General features: G+C 36.4%; 1 protein-coding gene and 1 pseudogene across 1 annotated transcript in view; one reads left to right on the top strand and one right to left on the bottom strand.

Moving 5' to 3' along the window:
* Positions 1–19,729, bottom strand: part of CCDC178 (coiled-coil domain containing 178) — a 452,087-nt gene that overhangs the window by 168,611 nt on the left and 263,747 nt on the right. The window lies entirely within an intron of this gene.
* On the top strand, positions 1,009–9,994 carry LOC134362110 (large ribosomal subunit protein eL15-like; annotated as a pseudogene).

Below are 19,729 nucleotides of genomic sequence, written 5' to 3' on the forward strand. Positions count from 1 at the left end.
ATTCAGAGGCATTAGTGTGATGAACACAAATGCTTAAAATACATAGTAATTCTGGAACAACACAGCAAACGTGGAGATGATGTATATTTTATTTGATGCATCACCTACTGTGTGCATAGAGGCATTATTGAATTGCTGCTCCCTTAAAATCTATACACCAATTACTACAGAATGCAGGAGTTCTCTCCAGTGTTTCCAAGAAGCAAGTCTGTAAGAATGATATGTGTCGATACCCTGAAGCCTCAGAGGAGCAAATAACTGTTTTAACTCTCCCAGGACCCACTTCCTTGTCTGTGCTGCCATGGAAACCAGTCTCTTGTCCAACGAGAGTTCTCTAATAATTAGTCTTAAAAGAACATTCTTGATTCATAAATGAATAAATCGGTCCTCTGCATCAAGATTGTTACATACCTTAAACTCTGTATTACCATGTTTGACAAAATGCTCTCTACTCCTTCATTTATTAAAAATACTTACTGAGTAAATGATACCCACAAAGTACCAAGGGGGTCACTGCAAAATGCCAAGTAGCACCTTTATAACACTGTTTGATGAAAGGCTGTCATGCGCCAGCTGACCAGTTAATCCTGTCCTTGCCAGAGTCCAGGGGAATACTATCTTTAGCTACCCTACCCCAGCACCCATACATATGACTACAAACAGGATAAAAAAAGTATCTTTGTTCCCTGACTGGGTTACAAATGTAGCTACTGCATTGATATGTTCTTAAAGTTTCCTAATGAGCACTACAACATTGCCTCTCAGAACTCAGATATGATTCATTGAGAATTTATGAATACTTCGTGTTAACCCTGCTTGTTCCTTATTATGTTTTTTGTCTCTGTTCGTTGTATATACTTGAAAAGGAATTTTTGATAACAGCATGAAAAAATACACAGTGCCAGGGCAGAAGGAGCTTGCAATCAGATAAGGGAATGGTGGCATTCACAAAGCTAACAGCATCAGAATACATTGTACATGAAGAAGGATAGAAGACACTTTTGAATAATGATAGTAGTTCCACGAGAGATCAGTTCCAGCAAAAGTGAAGAGCAAAGTTTCAGGGAAGAGACAGTTTTTGAACAGATTTCTGAAGATATTTCATTTACAGGGCTCTGTATGTGGTCTCATCAGGGAAAACCTGGCCCAGAAATGCCAATGCTTGTTAATATTAAAAAGCGCCTGATTAATGTGGGTATGTGTTAAAAAAAAAAAAAAAAAAAAGGAACATTTATCTCCATGTCGACTATAGTGTTTCTCCTATAACTACTAAATGATTTTAGGAAAACCCTACACAAATGCCACTTATACTAGCTATTATGTTTCTATTTGGTCCAGTTTTCTTTAATATAATTACATATCCCCTCAAAGTATTTGGTATAATTGATTACAAAAACAAATTATATAACAAGAAAAAAAGTAAAAACCAGTGTCACCTAATCCATACCCCCAATGATTTTTTCTAAGGGCATGATTTAAATGGTTACATTACTTAAAGCATATGATTCTTCTGATAATCCCTGACACCTGGTATATCCTCCGTAAGTTAACAGTTACATAAAAATTCCCCTAAATTTATTAATTACTCATTAAATAAACTTCAAATTTGAATGCTGGGTGTATTTTTGAGTTTAATAATTTTTTCCTCTGATATTGTTTAAGATTACTAAACAGAAACATATTTGTATTTTATTTCCTTGTTAAATATTCCTATGCATTATCATAATTTCATTATATTTCAATTTGTTGATAATTTAAAATATATTTTAAAAGTCTGCTACTCTTTTCACAGCATCATGTGAAAGGCTGAGAAACCATTTCCTCTTCATGTGCATCTCCTGATTTGAGTAGTTTAAGATTTAGAAAGGTTTCCTATTTACTCACATTTTAATGATATACATTTCTACTTCACTGGTGGAAAAGGCTGATCAGTCACAGAAAGGTCAGTTAACACTAAATAGACCCTTTCTTTATGTAATTACAAAGAATAATATCCTTGAGCTGATGGCACTGCACATCGAGTGGGTGATGCAGAGAATTAATGTGCTGCCTTTTTGGCCCATGGGATACAGATTCCAATACAATAACCACAACTTATTCTAATTATGCAGCTTTAAAAGGTCATCAGCAAAAAGAGTTAAGGAATTATCAACCAACTTTATCATAAAGTAATAATGTACTACATAAATGCAGAAACTGTAAGAACAGTGTCTAGAAAACTTCATTAGAATGAGAGAAAAACTGATGTAGGAGTTCCAGGACACATACTATGGCATAAATTAAGTAAACCTTTGAAAAATTAAAATATATGATATTTTGCAACTCGCCATTGATGTAGTCAGGTAACTTGATCTCAACTTATATTTGTAGAAAACTCTTAATTTTGAAATTTTAAAAAAAATATTTAATGCCAATTTCATTATCACATCCATGTTATACCAGAGTCTAAATGTTTCTTTTTAAAATCCACTTGCTATAAAATAATACTATGATTATATGATTATATTATATACAAAATAACAGAGAGGTATGTAAAGTAGGAAAGTAAAGCCCCTCTTCACAACCACTATTATTTTTATACCCTAGAGATAGCACTAACAATTCAGTGCAAGTCCTTCAGGAATAGAAATTTTTGAAAAATTCTTACATCAACAATAAAGAAATGAAAGCCAATTTCTTGTCCAAAGTCGCACATGAAGAAAGCAGCATTAAGGCTGGGGTCCTGTCTGACTTCAGTCTAACACCCTTTCTGGGTCTACATCCATTCCTAATCTTGAATGTGAATCGCAGGGTTCTTAAGATTCTAGACAGATGTGTGTGAATGCTCTAATTTCTAAATACCCTATAGAATTACATCAGACTTTCAAAATCAACTCGATACTTCCACAGGATAGAGTCCCTGAAATTTAAAAAAAAAAAAGATGCCTTAGTGATTTTTTTCTTGGTCACACAGGGTCAGTATGAAGGTTAATTCTAGATGTCAACTTGGTTAGATGAAGGAATGCTGAGAAACTTGGTAAAGCAATCTTTTAAGTGTGTCCATGAGGGTATTTCCAGCAGAGATTAATATGAGAGTCTGAATGGCCTGGGTGTGAAAGACCCACCCTCAGTGTGGGTGGGAACCATCCAATTCACTGGGAGTCTGGAGAGAACAAAGGACAGAGGAAAGAGGTGAAGCTCTCTCTCTCAATCCGCTGGAGCGGGGATACACTCTTCTCTTCTGTCCGTGGACATCAGAGCTCAAGACTCTTCAGCTTTTGGGTTCCAGAACTTACACCAAGGACACCATCAGCTTCCCTGGTTCTGAGGCTGATCCATGCTACCGGCATCCAGTTTACAGACGGCCTATTGTGGGACTTTTCTTCATAGCCACGTGAACTAATTCCCCTAATAAATCCCTCTTATATAATTATAACATATCTTATTGATTCTGCCTCTCTGGAGAACCCTGACTAATACAGATTTTGGCACTGAGGAGTGGGTTGTTGCTATACAGATACCTGAAAATGTGGATACATCTTTGGAACTGGGTAATGGGCAAAGTTTGGAGGAGTTTGGAGGACTTAGAAGAAGAGAAAAAGATGAGGGAAAGTTTGGAATGTCTTAGAGACTTATGTGGTGGTGAGCAGAATGCTGATATAAACGTGGACAGTAAAGCCCATGTGGAGGATGAGGTCTCAGATAGAAATGAGGAACCTATTGGGAATTGGACAAAAGATAACCCTTGCTATACCATAGCAAGGAACCTGGCTGCATTGTGTCTATGTCCTTGGACTTTGTAGAAGTTGGAACTTAAGAGTTGTGAAACAGAACAATTGGCAGAAGAAATTTCTAAGCAGCAGAGCATTAAGGAAGCTGCATGGTTGCTTTTAAGAGCCTACTCTGAGTTATGGCAGAAAAATCATGATGTAAAGCCAGAAATTAAAAGGGATGCACTGAGTAAAGTTTTGGAATATTTGCAGCCTGGCCATGTGGTAAAGAGCAGAGAGCAAGAGAACAATGCAAGGGTGAAGCAAATAGACTGGTTGCTAAAGACATTATCTTGGCCATGAGGCAGCCAGATGCTAATAACCAGGACAATGGAAAAAATGCCCTAAAGGCATTTGAGAAGTATGGAAGGGTGCCCCACCCATCACAGACCCTGAGGCCTAGAAGGACTGAGTTATCCTGGAGGACAGACCTGGGGCACAACTGCCCTCAGGATCCTGCTCCCTGCATCCCAGCTGCTCCAGCTGGAGCAGCCCCAAGTGTGGTTCATGCAGCAGCCCTGGAGAGTAGAGGCCCGAAACCTTGGTGGTGTCCATGTTGTGTTAAGTCTGCAGGCTGGCAGGATGTGAGGGCAGTGGAGGTGTGGCAGCCTCCACCAAGATTCCAGAGGATGTATGGAAAAGCCTGGGGACCCAAGCAGAGACCTGCCACAGGGGTGGAGCCATTGCAGAGGACATCAACTAGAGCAACACTGAGCAGAAAAGTGGGGTTGGAGCCCCCACAGAGAGCCCCCACCAGGGAAATGTCTAGTAGATCCAAGGCAGCAGGGCTGCCGCCAGGACCCCAGAACTGCAGGGCCACTGGTAGCGTGCAATGCAGGCCTGGAAAAGCCACAGGCACTAGCATGGCCCACTGGGCTGTGCCTGGCAGAGCTGTGGGAACAAGGCTGCCTGATGCTTTGGGGGCCCAGATGCCCCAGTGTGCTCAGGATGCAGGAGTTGGAGTCAAAGAAGATTATTTTGGAGCTTTAAGATTTAATATCTGTCCTGCTGGGTTTTGGACTTGTTTGGGGCCTGTTTTTCCTTTCTTCTGGCCTATTCCTCCCATTTGGAATGGGAATGTGTACACAATGTCTGTTCCACCACTGTATCTTGGCAGTAGATAAATTTGGTTTTGTTTTCACAGGTTCACAGCTGCAAGGACTTTTGCTTTTGGTCTCAGATGAGACTTTGGACTTTGGACTTTTAAGTTGGTGCTGGAGCAAGCTAAAACTTTTAGGACTGTTGGGATAGAAGGATTGTATTTTGTATGTGAGAGTGACATGAGTTTTGGGGGGCCAGGGGTGGAATGATGGAGTTTAGATGTGTTGTCCCTTCCAAAACTCATGTGGAAATTTGATCTCCAATGTGGCAGTGTTGGAAGCTGATTGAGTCATGGGGGTGGATCCCTTATGAATGGATTAATGCTCTCTCTGGGGGAGGGAGGATTAATGAGTGAGTTCTAGCTCTATTAGTTCCCGCCAGAGCTTGTTGCCTAAAAAGACCCTGGCACCTTCTCTCTCTCTCTTGCTTCCTCTCTCCATGTGATCTGCTTGTACCCGCCAGCTGCCTGCCGCTTTTCCACCATGAATAGAAGCAGCCTGAGGCCCATGTCAGATGTAGCTGTCCCAGAATTGTAAGCCAAATAAACCTTGTCCCTTTATAAATTACCCAGTTTCAGGTAATTCCATTGTAGCAACAGAAAACAGACTAAAACAGTCAGAAAACATTAGGTCTTTTGTCACAGAAGTGCCAACTTCAAGAAGTACAGTAAATAATTTGCAGCACAATAAAACATCCTTGTGGATAGAATTATTACTAATGCTTTTTCTCTTTTGCCACTCCCAGTTAGATATTCTCCTTATTGGTAAAGAAGAGGTTATGAACATCTCTCTCCATCTGATACTGTCGTTCACACTGGGACACCGCCTAAACCTTGCAATGTATCTCAGCAGAAACAGGATTCAAAATACCTCAGGCAATTTTCTACAGTTAACCATCTTGGGATGTGTCTACTCTCCAAAATAACTTAATCCTGGTATGGAAAAATTATATTCTAGACGAGGGATCAGCAAACTGTGGCTCCCTAGCCAAATCCAGCTCACTGTCTGCTTTTGAAAAGAAGTTTTACTGAAACACCATCACACCCATTTGTTTACATATTGTCTGTGGTAGCTTCTGCTCTACAGTGGTAGGGATAAGTGTAATTGCTATAGACTGAGTGAACCACAAAGCCTAAAATATTTACTATCTGTCCCTTTACAAAATAAATTGGCTGACCCCTACTCTAGATCTTCAATATATTAGTAACATGCTCAGTAAAGTTCCACCTTAGACCTCTTGTTCAAGACTTATTTGGGCTGTACTTATGCCTATGAATAAAGAAAGACTGCTGGAAAGCATTTTCCTTCCTGCAGAGGCACATACTAAGGAGACATAGCCAATAGATACCAACTTCAAACATGCCTTCAAGTCCTTGAAAAATTAATAAGATGTTTGTGAGCTTGTTAAGAACTCTAAAAATGGACTCAACTTTGCAGAGAGTTGTCAGAGCTGTTAAGATACAATAAATAATGCCCATATGCATCTACCCCATGCCTTCTTTAATTAACTGTGGTTCATGTAGGTGTATTATAGGAAGGTAAAGATCTGCTCACTTCGTTGCTCCTGGAAGATCTGTTTTGGAAGTCCAAAATTAACTTTATGTTGCTAAACCGGAGTTTAATTTTGCAGGTGACACAGGTGTCCATCAATTTGCAAAATGGCTAAGTAAAATGTGGTAGTCACCTACCATGAAAGATTTTACAGTGATTAGAAGAAATGGACTAGACAAACATTATAGCAACAGTGTGTGATCTTTAAAATTATAGCACTGAGTAAAGAAGACAGAAACAAAATAATAAATATTGCATGATACAGCACATGAGAGAAACTGCGAATGGGCAATTGGAGAGAAATAAGGGAGAAAATAAATTGAGTTAATACATTGAGGTCAGGAATGACACTGCTCTCTCTTAAAATGATTAAGTTGATAGATACCTAGATCATCCAGGTTTTTCCAGGAGATTAAAAATAGCAATAATAATGACCCTTCAAATAAGGTAAACCAAACATCAAACAACTCTGAAAATATAACCCTACAACAACAGGTCCCCCAGGGACCACAACCATAAGATTTATTCTGTCTATCAACCAGCCAGGGCCAGAGCAAATGAAGGAATAAAGAAATCTGTCATCATAACCAGTTGCCAAATTCATGGTTGTTTCTGTTTTCTTTTTCTCTTCTCATCTTTGCATTTCATCAACTTCTTATCTCTCTTTCCTCTTTTTTTCCCCGTTTGCTTCCCATTCAGTATCTTTGTCAAGCATGAAACACTCAACTGTTTAAATACCTCTTGGTATCATACTTCTCTACTGAAGACAACATTATCCTTTCCCATCATTTCCTCAGCCATCTATTCTTTTCAAGTCTCTGCTTTCTTCCCACATTATGGTTTGAAAATAGAAGACTGTCAAAGAATTGAAAACATTCAGAAAATATAAAATGACCACGTTTTTTCCCATGAAATAAGACAATTCATGAAAATTTAGTACAGTACGAGGAGAAGGGTGAGATGTACACTGTGCAATCCAGTACTTGGCTGTCTTCTTGTTGTTGGTCAGATAGTAATTTGGATAGTTGTGGTAACAAATGTATAAGCCTAAAAACTCTGGCCTTCCTGGAAAGGTGAGAGGTATTTTATACATCTGTACTAATATGACATTTCATACTAGCAGAGAAGTACAAGATTACCAATATAGTAAGTTTGCATAAGTAAGTAAAGTTAAATATAGGACAAAAACAGTTGCATTCTTATATACTCACAGATACACAAGTATTATATTTTTATATTTTTAAACTATTGACAGATAGGAAGAGAGCTAGAGACTGAAAAAGTAGAACAAGGTAGAATCCGCTTAGGAGGGAGGCAGGACACAACAGAAATAAAAGTGGCATTTGTAATAAGGTATTTGTTATTGGGAAGTAGTTCTTCATCAAATGAAAATAAACACTGTGCATATGTATTTGTATGTGCTGAGATGTGTAAAGATTAGCATCTTCAACTTTCCTTGGAAACTGGCACTAGATAAGGCACAGTCAGTACTTTAATACTGCACTATATATAATATCTGCCACTGTTATCACCATGTTTTATAATAGTTAATGTCTTCATATTAATTTTCCCACTTCTGTGAACTTTTTGTGCCATATTCTTTTCGCTCTTATGTTTGGTATACAGTAGTCTCTCAGTAGATGTCACTGAACAATTTAAAAGAGAAATGAAAGTACATAGTGCTCAAGCCTTCTTGAGCATAGACATAGCTGTACACAGGAAATGGGTGGACTAAACACTAAGGGTTTTATTTCCATTTTTTTTTTTATTGTGGTAAAACATATATAAGGGCTGCCATTTTAAGCATTTTCAAACATACAACTGTGTGGAATTAATTGCATTCATAATGCTGTGTGACTACTACCTCTGTCTATTTCCAAAACTTTTTTGTCATCCTAAACATAGACTCTGTATCCATTAAGCACTAACCTCTCATTATTCCACTCCCTACACCCTGCTTCTGGTAACCTCTATTCTACTTCTGCATCTGAAAAAAAAAATTCCTTTTTAATTTATCTTTTTAATTGACACATGATGATTGTATATATTTATAGAGTATAGTGATAATTATTTTTATTTTTTAATGTATCCACTTCAGTCAAGTGTTCTGAAATCAGTGGACTTTTTAGAGTATCATGCATCAATGGCATTTTATGTTTGTGTATGCTTTTATTCTGCAGAGAAACATTTCACAATTCATGTTTACAATGTAAAGCATAGGAATTTATCTATTTACATTTTGACTGAGAAAAATAATAAGGTTTTCCAGTTCTTTAAATCCTAGTTTGCAAAAGCATTTTACTGTATAATCTCTCTGTGTTGTATTCCAGTTTACTTGCAGGTTTTCCTTGGAAGACCAACAGAAATCTAAACTACCTGCTTTACTGCCTTTATACACTTTGCTAAGCTGTGTTCTCAGAACTCAGGAGATTAAAATTTTGAAAAAAAAATACGAAGACAGTTTCACATGTAATGACTATTGTTGATTTTTAAAAATTACAGAGAATCTTCACAGTTGCAAATGGATATGAACACTGTGAGAAAAGTGAAAATAGTAAATAAGAATGCAAAGGCAGCCTTCAAATTACATTATCCCCAATATTTTTGAACAAAGAACCCATAAATTTCCTGCATATTTCAATTACTTAAATATGGAGAAATGTTATTTCTCAAATTGAAATAACATGTTATACACTGCTCTCTGATGAGAGAGGCAAATCTATGTAGTTTCACAGGATTCATCCTTTCCTTGCCCCAGGTCATAACAAGTGCCATTCTCTACCCATGCCCCTGTCACTAATGTCAGACCTATTTTCCTTCTTCATGAAAGCTTTTCTTTTAATATTTAAAAAAAAAATGAATAAAAGAAGTGGAAAGAGTAAGCCTTCTGGAATTAAATGCTACATCTACTCCAGATATCTTCAATATCAGGGAGAAAGGTTCTTTCCTTTCCATCTGGCGGCACCATCAGGTAACCCAAGGTGAGGCATACAAGTACATCCAGGAGTTATGGAGGAAGAAGTAGTCCAAGTAATGCACTTTCTCCTGAGGGTCCTCTGCAGGCAATATCAACAGCTTTCTGTGCTCCACAGGGCTCCCCATCCCACCTGGCCAGCCAGGGATGTGCAGAATGGGATATGAGGCCAAGCAAGGTTATGTCATACACAGGATTTGTGTGTAATGTAGTGGCCACAAATGCCCAGTTCCTAAGGCTGCAACCTATGGCAAGCCTCTCCATCATGGTGTTAACACCCTAAAGTATCCTTGAAGCTTTCGGTCTGTTGCTGAGGAGCAAGCTGGAAGCCCCTGCGGGCCTTTGAGAGTCCTGAATACTTACTGGGTTGTGGAGATTCCACATACACATTCTTTGAGGTTATCCTCATTGATCCATTCCATAAAGCTATCAGAAGAAATCCTGACACGCAGTGAATCACCAAACCCATCCACAAGCACAGAGAGATGTATGGGCTGACCTCTGCAGGCCACAAGAGTCGTGGTCTTAGAAAGGGCCACAAGTTTCACCACACTATTGGTGGTTCTCGCCGTGCAGCTTGGAGAAGGTGCAATACTCTCCAGCTCCACCATTACTGCTAATATAAGTAATTTTTTGTAAAATTCATACCTAATAAACAATTTAGGACAGTCATGTCTACTTAAAGGTGCTATTTCTCTAATAAAACTAGTCTGCAGAATGTTTCATGAATGCTTTGTCAAATTACGAAAGTTAAAGTGAAATAATGTTTGAAGACGAAGTAGTGGTGTATCTTGTTTCTAACAATATAAACTTTTGTCTTTGCTTTATCTTATTGGGGAGTCATATGTCAGTGTTTAAAACATGCTATGTGGCATAATAGGTGTCAAATAAATTCTTTAAAAGAGAGGAAAAAAGAAGAAATCTTCAGTATCACCTTGTTTTTTACCTTTCTTTAATCTCAGAGTAATGATTGGCCTGAGGACAGCCCTCAAGTGGAAACCTGTTCACATGCAACCAGGTGCTGAAGTTTGAACCCACCCGAATCAAGCTTGATTTGGAATAACAATACTCACTATCTGAAGTCTGGGCAGGCTATCCATTCTTCCAGGTCCTTGGGAGTTCTCATGGATAACCATTAGAGCACCAATCCCTGGAACATGTGAATATGCTCCTCTACATAGCAAAGGGGACTTTGTAGATTTGACTAAGATTACAGATTTTGAGATGAAGAGATTGTTCTAGGTTATTTGGATGGGACTATCTAATTACATGAGTTCTAAAAATGCTGGTTGAAGTTCAGAGCTATGTGAAGCAAGGAGCGAGAGAAATTTGAAGCATGAGATGGACATGAGACCCATTGTCTCCCTTTCCTCAGCCACTGGCTTTGAAGATGGAAGAAGGAAGCTGCAAGCCAAGGAATGCAGGCTGCCTCTAGAAGCTGGAAATGGTCCTCATCTGACAGCCAGCAAGAACATAGAACCTAGTTCTGTCAACCACAAGAAACTGAATTCTACCAACAATCTGAATGAACAAGGAAACAAATGCTTCCCTGAGCCTCCAGAAGGAAACACAGCCCTGCCAACCACTTGATTTTAACCCAGAGAGACCTGGTCAGACTTCTAACCCACAGAGCTGTAGGATAACTTTGTGTTTTTTTAAGCTTCTAAGTTTGTTGTAATTTATTGTAGCAGCAATATAAAATTAATATGGTGACCCAGATATTGCATTAGGGACTAGATATTAAAAAATTAGTAAGATATTGCATAGAAACTAACAGTTTAATGGTGGAAAATTAAACATTGCATCCTCTTTGCAACAAGTTTATCAGTAAATAATTTTTAAAACTATTCAATAATTCATTTATTTATTTTGCATATAACATTTGTTTTACAGCAGTATGTAAAGTGACGTGTAGCATGTCAATAACCACTGAAAAATAAAATCTAACATGAGATAGATTATGTCATGATCTCCTGACTAAATTTGTTTATGTTAATGTTGGAAACTGTAACAGATTAAGCCATCACCCCTCCTTTGAAATAAATTTATTCATTTACTTGAAAATTTGTTGCTTCTGTTTTAAAGGTCTACTATTAAATTAGTGAGAACATTTTGACAGTCTTGTGTTTCTCCGCCATGACTGAATATAAGCTTAAGTATATTATGAACTTCCTGTTCTGTTAAGTACAAACATTTCTCTAGTTAACAACCTATGGTTAACTGATTAGCTGACCGTGCAAATAGCTTTGGGAAAAAAAAGTGTACATTTTGAAAAATTCTGTTTGAATGAGTAAGAATTTAACCTAGAATTTAAAAACAGATCAACAAAATCTTTTGTTACAGGTATTGCTTGTGCTAGGAAAATTGTGAAAGTCAAAAGCAAAACAAAACACAGCAAATGAACAAGACATCCCTGCCTGCTATTAAGGTCTTGCTTTTTCCTTCTTGTAGCTGCTCTGGGTCTATTTCTACACATTTATTTCCGAGCTGTCAGCCAGTGTGGTAATGGCACAATAATGTGCTTGTTCTTCATTAAAGTGGCAGCCAGGTCCAGCCAGCCCCTCTTTTCATGTCAGATGTAGTTATTACAAGTAAGATTCAAGTATGGCGATTGATACAATACCTACATCATAGCTTTAGACAGGCTAAGAAATTGTTGAGTGAAATATTTTTAAACTTTTGACTATTACAAATATACATACAAACAGATTGCTAGGTTTCTTAGATGATCATACAGCTGTATATCTGTATACATAATACAAGGAAAATAAACTTGTCAAAAATACTTAAATATCTGAATGATAAAATGTTTAAAGAAATTTTATTGTACTCTTTCAAGTCCAAAATATACATTCAGAACTCACCTTTATTACCTTTCATGTAAAAAAAAATAAGCAAAATATTTGCATTTGGTATAAATCCTTTATTAAAGGTTGTGGCAGATGTATTTTCTACTCATTAAAGTCTATATTAATCCCATTGTGTTTTTTAAATCTTTTTTTAATTGAGGTACAACATATATATTTAGTTTAGGAATTGATAAATTATTATAAATGAATATACCTACATAACTGCCACCTAAATAAAAATATAGAAAGAAATAACACTACTCCAGAAACCGCCCTCATCTCCATTACCCTTCAATGAATGGCCCCTTTGTCTTAATTAGGTGTTCGTCTTTATTGTTTTGTTAAAAGTTTCTTATTTATCATGAATGAAAGTACTTTGCTGGATATATGTATCGTAAGTAGTTTTTCCTAAATGGTAATTTGTCTTTTTATTCCTTAATGGTGTTTTTTGAGGAATGGAAGTTCTTAATTTTAAAAGAGTATAGTTTACAGATTATTTCTTTGGTGGTTAGTACTTACATCTTGTTTAGAACATCTCCGGCAATCACAAAATAAATCAGATGTTCTCATATGTTTTTCTCTAAAAGCTTTATATAACTTGAACATTTAAACTGCAATACAGTTGGAATTGATTTTTATATACATTGTGAATAGATGGTCAATGTTCTTTTTAAAAAACATAGTTAGACACCCAATTGATCATGCACCATTTGTTGATTCAACACCGTACATTATCTACTACCTCCTTTTATATGGTATGTTGGTAGCATCAATTACAGTCTGCACCAATTTTCATACTTTCTTTCAAGGATGTCTTCACTGCACTGGGCCCTTTGCATTTCCTTATACATTTTAGAATGAATGCATCAACTGACAAAATTTCTGCTTGAGTTTATAATTAGGAGTCTTATACATATAAATCAACCTGGGGAGAATTAGCATCTTTAAAATACTGAATTTCCAATTCATAAACTTGGTAGATCATTCTATTTATTTAGAAATTATTTGATTTTTCTCAGAAAGATTTTGTAGCTTTCTGTGGAGGAGACTTGTACATCTTTTGTAGATATATACCTAGGCATTTGATATTTAGTTATTCTACTATAAGTAATACCTATATTTTAAGATTTTATTTTTAATTATTTGTGGCTACTATATAGAAATACAATTGACTTTTGTTTATTTTGAATCCATTGACTATCACAAATTCACTTATTATTTCCAGCAGTTTATCTATAGGGTCCTTTGGATTTTCTATACACAAATGTATTTTCAAATAATGACAGTTTTTAAAGCCACCTTTTATCATGTTAAACAAGTTTTCTATTTCTAGCTTGCTGAAAGTTATCATAAATGGATTTTGAATTTCTCTAAGATTTTTTCTGTATCTATTGAGATTATTTGATCCTTTTCTTCCTTTTACTGTCAGTGTGATAAATTACATTTAAGAAAAAAAATTTTTAAGGTTAGAAATTGTTTGCTTTGCTTTTGGGTAAGTCAAACATCATTCCACCCAACTTTGCATGTTATTAATTATCTTTTCATATTTATTTTCCTCCATGAATTACAGAAAAATAATCAATTATTTAAATGCATTTGATATAAGTATCACAGTAAGATATACTGGGAATAACAGGTCTCAAGATCTTTTGTGCACTACCTGTGTGTTACTATTAATTTCCATTCATGAGAATAATAAAATCTGCTCTGTCTTCCTAACATGGTGGTTATAAAGATAAAATGACTGAGCAAAAGTGAAAATGCATGATAAACTATCAAGAAGGATTATTAATATAATGTTCAAATGTTCAATTTTTATTAAATTGTTCATTAAAATTCAATTTAATAAAATAATGAAATATGTAACTTGAATCTTCTTCCTTAGTACTTTTATTGTTTTGAACTTTAAAGAAGGTTTATCTATTGATTTTTTTTCCCCCAAAGCTATCCAAATTGCAAAAACTGATGAATGAGAGTTTCAGATCAATGAGACTTTACCAAACTGTTGTATTAAACATATCAAAGTATTTATTTTGCTTTCAAAATTCATTGTAGATGTTATAAATCAAAATTTAAGGTGAATAATGAGCCTGGTCCTTCTTATATTTTGATAAAAACAGATATCACAATTTTTATATGGTTTTAGTATAAACACAGCTTTTTAAAATTTACTTTCAAACCGGGGGGGGGGGGAAGAAGATATAACAACCACAACTACTTGAAGTTGATACAACAAGCAAACAGAAAGGACATCGTTGGGGGGGGAGGGGGGGAGGGAGGAGGGAGGGAGGTTTTGGTGATGGGGAGCAATAATCAGCCACAATGTATATCGACAAAAGAAAATTAAAAAAAAAAAAAAAAAAACACACACAGAAAAAAAATTAAAAATAAAAATAATAAAATTTACTTTCTGGCCTAAGCAAGCTCATAAGAGTAAAAGCACAGATTCAGTCTCTCTCTAAACTTTTCCCTATAGGGAAAATGGACTGTAATCAGGTTTTCTGCCCCATTTTGCTAGATAATGTCACATGTTAAACTTTTTCTTCTTTTTAAACCCTTTGTGGTACCTAAGAAGAATGAGTGATATACAATTCAAACTAGAAGCTAGGTGATCGTGTCCAATTTAAGCCTGCTAATCATACTCAAAAGTTAGATTTCCTCTGAAAAAAATAGTTACAAATTAACTTCTTGAAGTTTTCTTTCTCCTTTATTTTCCAGTGATCTCACTCCTGTTTATTGATTAAACAGCCTAGCAATGGCATTCCAGGGATAGACTGTTTTTCTGAAGGATAAAGTGAAGAGCTAAGCATAAGAAGAGTCTGCAACAGCAGAGTCACACCGGCTATCCACAGCGAGTGTCACTTCGTGAGCTTTCATAGCCAGTTAGCTTTAACGTTGGGTTCATCATATGAATTGGGGGAACAAGATCAGCACTTGGGCTCCAAACAGCTTCCCTATTATTATCGCTCCATTTGTTTTGGTGATTATTCTATACCCTACCACACACACTTATGGCCAAGACAAACAGGATGATGGAGGAAATTCCTGCCTTTCCACAGAGAGAAAACATGAAAATCAAAGAAAATCCGTGCTGATTAGAAGGCACACCTATAAATGAAATGACTAAACTGCAGACCTAAGTAATACAAGGAATTTCTGCTCATAAAAAAATCCAGGTACAAAAAAAAAAAATCATAAGAAAATGTTTTTTACAAAAATAAGGTCATGGTCTTTGTTGAGACTTCTCCTTATAAAAAAGTTTCTTGAAAGACAACTTTACCTAAGCATTTAATTCCCTGTGGAATATGCAACAACAAAAGAAAACACATGGTCAATCTAAATTAAAAGTCTGTTGAGAGAAAATCACAATAAATTAAATTATAATTTACTTTTCCCAAACATTAAAAGTTTAAGAAAACATTTACTTTTGAAATAAAAATATGTATATTTCTTTTGCTGGACTTTGATTTTATTGTAAAGAGACTTAATGACTTCTAAGTGTAATGACATTCCTTAAATAATGTGAGAATAAGCTGGGGTAAAAATCCTAAAGTAATAAAAATCCTGAAATTAATCAAATAATTTCTGAGGACACTAGTTATCTTAAAATGATTACAACTACCTACTAGATCTTACCCAGATGAAATTTATTATCTTGAGATTCAAAATCTTGGCAAAGTCTTCATCACTAATTAAAATAATAGCAATGGAAGAGCATCTGCAATTACACTGTTTAGGATAAAATTACAAGGGTTATAAATCTCTAAGCCTCAGGGCATATACTGATCACCAGCTGGGGTGAGAAAGAAATGTCTACCTATTGTGTAGTTTTGCAAAATTAGGTACATTATATGTTTTACTCCCTCAGAAACATCTGGCACAACTACTGTTTGAGAGGCTATTGAATCACACGCATGGGACACTACTCGGCTAAGTTATAAAAATTGCATGGTAACACATACAAATATTTATATATTTGTGCTTTATCTTATATATATATGTGCTTTATCTTAATGTCATTGGTTCAAATTCTTCCCAGGCTAGTGCTCCAAGGTTTTTACAGATGTCAGGTAGAACATGACACATTCAAAAGAGTCCGAATACTGGTGTTAGTACCTTTGCCATAAAACAGGGTCAGCATTATTACAGACGATACTTGGTCATTTCCACAGGGAAAAAATCTAAAAATAGAATGCCCATGAACTTTGAACTATTGTGGGGGGTTCACAAAAAAGTAAAATGAGTGTAGCAAATGATGTTCTAAGACAGTTCTCCTCCCACCCTGGTCTTTGCTGCCCAAATGAAGAGGCTGGTTTACTTTTAGGCCATATAGACATAAACCTGCATGAGGAAAGGTCTGAAGAATCCCTTCTCTTTTTCACTAGGTGGGGTGTGGAAAGGAAGAAGCAGGAAGAAGCCAAATGTCAGAGAATGTTTTCAGTACAGAGTTCTGCACAAGCCCTGGGAATGTTGTACAGGAGGGACCCTGGTGCCTCAGATTACCATAAGGAAGTTCAAGAATACAGGGGAGAGAGATTGGTGGCTTTAGGGAAGAGAGGCCAGTAAGTGAGAAGAGAACATTGCAATGAATATTGGATATTGTGAATTCAAAAATGGTTCATAACAGTTAATAAGCACTTAGTAATTATTAATCAATTACTAGTTGGTGGTTAGTAGTTCATACTTATTGGTGCACTCCTAAGTTAAAGGAGTCCTCAGAAAATCCAAAAGAAGAATATGAGGTTAACAGCTCTTTTTCATGTTCAACTACCTCCTACCAAATTCTTGAGTCACAAACTTGGCAATATGCAAGCTAAATGGAACAGAGCTGTAGCAGACATTAAGGTTTACAGATATTAGTAGTAAATGTCATGTTTCAAATGGCAAAATTTCATGCCATTTGAAACATGGTATTTTAATACTAATATCTGTAAACCTTAATGTCTTCCATTTGCAGCAAAATAGATCAGTCAGGAGAAAATTATGTTAAGTGAAATAAGCCAGACAAGGAAAGAGAAATATTGTGTGTTCTCACTTACGTCTAGGTATTAGAAAGAAAGAAAGAGAGAGAGAGAGAGAGAGAGAGAGAGAAAGAAAGAAAAGACCAAAACAGTATGTTGAACTTTCAGAAGGGAAAACAAACCTAAGGATACCGGAGATGGGGGGAGCCAGTGGGGTGGGGGGAGGGATAGGTTGGGTAAAGGGCATAAAGAAAAATCACGATTTGTAATAATAATATGCTTATAATTAATAAAAAAATCATGTTTCAATATAGTTCTCACTATTTTATATAACTTGCTTTATAAAAATGTACTATATCAAGAATTTTTTTGGAGCTTTAATATAAGAGAATCCTATGGAAAAAGACAATTTTCAACCTTCTTTTTTCATCATTAGAAACAATAGAGATATCAAGTTTCAAAGCTCTTATTTCTGAAACTATGATCATCATAATGTTTTGCAAAATATTTTCAAGACCTTGAATTTTTCTTCAGCCGTAGAGCCTACAATGGAATGTTGACTAAAATTTTAGTAATCACTGGACAAAGACTGTATTTCTTTCTATACATATTCTGGTAATGGATAAAAGTACATTTGTCTATTTTGGCTTTTTATTTTTCCCTACATGAGCACTCCATTACTGATGGTCAGTTCATAGTTTGTTATAGACCCGATGTGTTCCTATACACTTCTATGTACTTTCTTATCAGTTCAGGTATATTTTTTATTTCCTCCGAAAGGAATATGCTAGGACCTGTTCTTTAGGAATGTGCATTTCAAGTAGTCAGAGTATAAATGATGACTGTATTATTGCAAATTAGGTGAATTTGAATACTTTAGTAAGTTTATTTTGACAAAATTAACTTCAAATCAAATTTGAGAGTTTTTTACTTAAAAGTTTTAAAGAGAAAATATTGCAAACTTTTTCTAATATTTTCTGATTGTTACTGTTCAAGGAATTGCTACGTCTAGGTTAGTCACCACTGTGGTTATTAGGATGTGTGAAGCATTAATCTAGGATCTTCCAGGCAGATTCCCAAGCCAAGGGTGTCTGAAAAGCTGAGCTACTATAGAAGTGGCTTTACCTTTCTCAACTTCAAGTTACATCCAGGGGCTTCTGAAAAATTTGGTAGACTCAGGTCATAAATTCAGTATAACCTACTCCAGCCTAATGCCATTAAGAACATCTTCTTTGAAAGGAAAATCCAAGTTCCAAAGACCAGTTGAAAAGTCTAGGATAGGAGAGATCTGAATTAATCTTGTAGAAGTAAAATTGTGGACAGTTAAGGGAGTGAGTGGCTCTGTATTAATTTTCTCTTGCTGCATAACAAATCACCACAAATTTAGCATCCTAAAACAGCACCCATTTATTATCTCACAGTTCTGTAGGTCAGAAATCCAGGCATGTCCCAGGTTCTCCGCTCCGTGTCTGACATGCATGGTGTCAGCTGGACTGAGTTCTCATCTAGAGACTCCACTGGGGTCACTGCCCACGTCCCAGCTCGCTCAGGTTGTTGGCAGAGTTTATTTCCTTGTGGCTGTATGACTGAGGTCCTGTCTTTTTGTTGGCTGTCAGCCAGGCTTTGCTCTCAGCTCTTAGAGATGATACAGATCTTTACCAGGTGGCCCACTCCATCTCAAGACAGCAGTGAACAATCTCCTGTCAAAACTTCTCTCACACTTTGAATCTCTTTTTCTGGGAAGAGCTCATTCTCTTTTAAGGGCTCACTTAGTAAGTTCAGACTCATCCAGGATAATCTCCTTTTCCTAAAAATCACCTGATTTGGAACTTTAATTACATGTGCCAAATGCCTTCACAGCACCACCTAGGCTAGTGTTAATTAAATGACTGGGAGAAGCTGTATGTGTACCAGGTGGTAGTAATCTTGGGTCCCTAACCCTAATCTATGGGTCCCACCATATAGATAGATGATGATAGAGAGAAAGACAGAAAGACATAGACATAGACTCAATCTATCTACCTATTTATCTGTCTATCTATGAGCTTACACAATTGTGGGGCTAGAAGATAAGCAATCCAAAATTCATAATTAAGAAGAAACAATCACAGGAAATCTACAGACCCTGAGCCTGGGCTAAAACTGTTGTTCTCAGATAGAAAGGTAGAATTTCTTCTCTCTCTCTCTCACCCCATGCCTGTGGTCTCATGGAGAGCTCCCTACAACCAATTAATTGAGGAAGAAAAATCTCAGGCCTGGTGTATAGGTGGTTTTACATGACATGCAGGCACCCCATGAAAGTGGACAGCTGCAGCACTGCAGCGTCTTTCTGGGAAAGCCATGAAAAACAGGGTGATAAGAATTCTCCCACCAGGCAGAATTTCCTTTGAGCAGTGTACCTAGTTGTTCATTTGGTCTATAAGGAGAAAAACCTGGAGGCATGAGTCTATATTAATTCATGTACTGTGGTTATATTAATTCATGGACTAGGGAGTGACACAGTTAGAATGCTGCTGAAAAGGAGGTTTGGGGAAGAGACATGTGG

Source organism: Cynocephalus volans, chromosome 13 (genome assembly GCF_027409185.1).
Source record: "Cynocephalus volans isolate mCynVol1 chromosome 13, mCynVol1.pri, whole genome shotgun sequence".
Lineage (NCBI taxonomy): Eukaryota > Metazoa > Chordata > Mammalia > Dermoptera > Cynocephalidae > Cynocephalus > Cynocephalus volans.